Source organism: Vigna radiata, unplaced genomic scaffold (assembly GCF_000741045.1).
Source record: "Vigna radiata var. radiata cultivar VC1973A unplaced genomic scaffold, Vradiata_ver6 scaffold_322, whole genome shotgun sequence".
NCBI lineage: Eukaryota > Viridiplantae > Streptophyta > Magnoliopsida > Fabales > Fabaceae > Vigna > Vigna radiata.
The window spans coordinates 223,835-228,763 of NW_014543606.1; positions in this window are offsets into that span (position 1 = coordinate 223,835).

A 4,929-nucleotide genomic window follows, 5' to 3' on the forward strand; every position below is an offset into this window, starting at 1 on the left:
TTAAGCAATACCACCTAGGGATAGGGGTAGGACGATCAATTGTTTTTGACTTCTGTTCTATAATGCTTTATTAATTGCTAGGGGAGGCTAGGGATAACAAGCCAGTAATTAGTAATAGGCTCTTTTCACCAATGGATCGGGTTAAGGGTAGGCTAAGAAATTTGCATGACAATTAATTAATGAAGCTAATAATTCAAGAGGAGTAAATAAGAGAGAGCGGATAAGATGAAATTGTAAACCCCAACAACTCCATTCATCCATTGTTTTCTTCTCGTCAATTGAATCAATCTCTTTTGCATGTTCATATTTTATTCTCATACCCAATTAATTAATTTTTCTTTTCAAGTCTTACGATCTCAATTCACACAAACGATAAGGCCTTTCGAGTCTCTTGGGAAAACGATACTTGGACTTACCATTTAATATTACTTGATACGATTTGGTACGCTTGCCAATCCGTTAACAAGTTTTTGGCGCCGTTGCCGGGGACTCGAGATTTACTTTTTCCAGTAGTGTGAATTGTTTGAATTTGACTTGATTTTATGTATATTTTTTTTTATTTTTTTTTCTAATAAATGTTTTCTAGGGTTTTGTGCCTAATTTTTTAGAATGCAGTTTGGATAAGAATTTGATTCTGTAGGCACTCAATTCTACCAAAATAGTTTCAACCACTGGGGGAACCTCATTCAAACATGTATCATAGCCAATTTGGGCAACATTCCTCCTCGCGAAAAGAAACATTGGGGGAAGCTAAAGAATGTTTATTGCAGGAACAACACTTTTGTGCGTTGAAGTCTCTAGGCATTATTAAGGCAAATACTGAAGTTAACCCTAAGGAAGAATGTCAAGCCACTATCTTTGAGGTTGACAAGGTCATTGATGAAGAGAAGATAGAGGAAGATGAGATAACAAAGGTATTGAAGTCTTTGGGCATTATTAGGGATAATACTGAAGTTAACCCTAAAGAAGAATATCAAGCCACTATCTCTAAAAATGATAAGGTTGTCGAGGAAAGAAGAAAAAGTCATATGAAAAACCCCTTCCTCATAAAAAGAAAGATCATGGGAAGGAAAATAGGTTCAAGCATTTCATGAAGATCTTCAAGAAATTGGAGATTAAGGCTCCTATGATTGATGCATGGAAACATGTGCTTGGTTTGATCAACTTTTTGAAGAGATTTAGCATAAAGAAGAAGAAGAAGAAAATACCAAGCAAGAAGAAGTTTACCACCTACTGATGGGTGTTTATGGGGACTATCCCAATTGTTGTACATAAATTTGAATTTCTGTGTTTGTTAGTTGTTTTCCGAATTCTGTCTTAATACATTTTAGGTGTGCATGTGCATTTGAGTGATGAAAATCTTGAAATTGAAAAATTTAGGGCAAAGATCAGGAGTTACTGGGAGAAATCAAAGAAAGGCAAGCAAGAAAAGTGGTAAGGAAATTTCCACTCACTGCCGGGCGGTGGCGGCGAGAACCAAACCTGAGCCTCTTAAAAGCTGGGTGGTTTTAGGTTTTCTTCACTTTGCTTTGTCCCTTTGAATTTCGCCTGGCGGTATCCTTGCACTTTTGCTCCAGATTTGCACTTTCAAGAGGGCTCTAAAGGGATTTTCATACACTTTCTCACCACCCACTTACAAAAGTTTAGTTTCTTGCTCAAAAATTTGGGGTTTTTCGGTGGAATTGTGCATTCAGAGTTTTTCTTCATCAATTGAAGGAATTTTTGCAAGCATTTCACATCTCTACTCAAGTAAGTTATGTACTTTCATTCTTTAGTTTCTAATTTCGAAGTTGATGATGAACATGCTTAGGAATTTAGCAAATTAGGGTTTTGGAATTCTTTGTATAGATTGTGAATTTAGGAACTGTTTTGGCTGATTAAGTGGTTTGGATTTGGTTTGCATGGTAGTAATTAGCGTTTGAGTGGAGATTAGGGCTGATTTGGTGAAGATTTTTGAAAACCCTCTCGCACTGTCGGGCGGTATTCAAGCTGATGCATACCGCCAGGCATTCCTTTTTGATGTCGAGCGGTCTGTTGCGTTTTTGGTTGAATGTTTTGCATAGAGGCAAGGGGGAACCTGTGCACTCCCAGTAGTAAATTGTTGGGTTTGAAAGTGTTTGTTGATGCATTAACTTCTAACAACAGATTTTTGCGGTTTGTTGCGAATTGTATTTATTGCAGGAATGGCGTTAGCATCACGCAGAGGAAAAAGTACTGGGGGCAAAAGAAAGGAGCCAGAAAGGTCGAGAGGATTTGACTCTCAGAGGTTCCTCTCCAAACAACATGAGGACCATTACACAACTGTGCAAGAGAGGAGGCTGCTGATGGAGAGGAAGGCTTCTTTCATTCCTGACTTGGCTCCTGAATTTGGAGTGGAGATCCTGAGGAGAGATTGGGAGAAGTTAACAACTTACCCTGCCCCTGCTAGTGTTGAGTTGGTGAAAGAATTCTACACCAACGCCTTATCCAGAGGCGGAGTGGCGGCTGGAAGATACAAGGCTTTGTGAGGGGGCAGATTATTAGTTATGACCCCGATACTATTAACAACTTTTTGGGCACAGAATGGCTAGGGGAGCAGTGCCAGTATGCGTCACAGGATGGTCTGTTTGGCGATATAGCTGAAATTGAGAGGGTTACATGCCTCCCTGGAAGGCATTTTCAGACTAACTCTAGTAGGGGCACCAGTTAACATTTGGAGGTTGGATATGATACTTTGGCACGATACTGGATGGCATTCACGCATGCCAACATCTAACCTTGCTCCCACATCTCTAATATCACGATGCACAGGGTTCATCTCATCTTCTGCTTGATGAGACAGATGGAGGTGAATGTCGGCAAAATCATCGCTAACGAGATTTGGAGCTGCGCGATGACAGTTAGTAGCAGGATGCCATTGGGGCATCCATCTTTGATCACTTTTCTATGTCAGCAGGCTGGGGTGAACATTGCAGTTCCCCCATATGAGAGACTTAGGAATGCCATTGATGCATTTTACTTCCACCAGTTCTGTGCTGAGGCAGGAGCAGCAGGTGTAGCAGGGGCAGCACCCAGGAGGCGTCCTAGGAGAGTTGCAGCTTAGCAGGAGCAGGTGCCTGATGAGGTACCAGTCCAGCATGCAGAGCCCTTCCAGATGAGGGACATGTACATGTCCATGATGGAAGCAAGGATGGAGGCCTTTCACAGAGGGCATGTTGCGACTGCTGAGATGATTATTGGGCTATATGACCAGCCACCAGTGCATAGGTGGACGATGGATGAGTTTCATGCAGCTATGGCGTGGCCTCAGCAGCAGGCACAAAGCAGTGGTTTTGGTTTTGGTGCAGCTGGAGCCCCAGACACAGAGGAAGAAAACTTTGAGGATGCTGACGATGAGAGTCAGGAGGATTATGATGACAGCATGGGTTGATTGCAGACATCTACTGAGGGATGTTCATAGACAGGATTTTAGTTTTTCTTTTTTTCACTTTTATTTATTTTTTATTTCTAGAATAGGTTGAATTTTAATTTCAGTGTGTATTCTTGGCTTGAATACTTTTTCTGAAAATGTTTGACTGACTGATGTGCATGATGGATCTATTTGATGATGATTTGACATGATTGATAATTGAGTTGCTTTGCATGATAATATTCTATGAAACAGATGTGTGATAAATTATGATTGTGGTTATGATGCTAAGCAGGGTGTATGAATGGATTTTGTGTGAGAAAGCATGTTGTGTGAGGTATTGAGCTCCATAGTTTTTATTGTTGTATGCATTGTTCACAGGAAAACATGAATGATATTGCCTTAATCTTGATGATTGATTAAATTGCATGTGAATGTCATATGATCAAGGCCATTTTTGAGAACCCTTCTCTAGCCAAATTTTCACCCAAAGTGCTTGAAAATATTATACCTTTTTTGAACCTTAGCCTTAAACAGGTTGTGAACCCCTGTCTTGAAATTTTTTACCTTGAGTTGGGATGAGCTTAATTTTATGCGATGAAAAGGTTCAAGTTTGGGGTTGCATGGGGAAAAAAAAGGCAAGTGAAAAGCATTGAGCTCAAATGTTGTGAAAAGAAAAAATCATGAGAAAAAGAAAAGAAAAGAAGAAAAGAATGAAGATGAGCTCAATGAAAAAGAAAAAGGGAAAGAGTTGGGAATGAATGAGATTGGTGAGGAAGAGAGTTGTCCTTAAATGATGAATATTATTATAGCTCTTTTAACTCAAGGACTCTGCATTCCGGAAAAACCAATTTTTCTTGTTAACCCAACCTTATTACAAGCCTTGGAAAAGTCCTTTTGATGACATTTGCATGTAAAGAGGTTGATCGTTTGAGATGAATGGCAATTTGATTTCTTGTGACTTGTGAATGATAAAGAGTTGGAGTGTTACCCTAAACACTTGAGTGATTGAGTGAAACACTTGCTTGGTATGAACTGTTAATTTTCATGAGTGCATTTTTGCTTAGTGGATTGGTCATTCATAATGTGTAACATCTGTTGTGCAATCGCTGGATTAAAAGCATGCATGCATCTTAATTTGATTTCACTGAAGTCTTGAGATTGAGTAGTGTTTGCCATGTACTTTAGGAGTGTTGAATAATTGGAGGAAATAGTAGAAAGCCAAGTTTTGTTTGCTTGAGGACAAGCAAAGTTCTAAGTTTGGGGTGTTTATGAAGGTTGAAAAACAGTTATTTTCATATGTCATTTTAGACCAAATTACGCTTTTTAGTACTTAGAATGAGCTTAGAATCAAGCAAAACTCAATAAATGAGTCTGTAGAGAGTCAAAAGCTATTTTTAGCAATATTATGCTTGTTTTGCATTGTTTTGTAGCATTTTTGAGAAGGTGAAGAATGGAGTTGAAGATAAAGGTCGTAGACTCAAGAAAAGAGAAGAAAATTGAAGAATTGAAGAGTCGACGCACCGCCCGACAGCAAATTC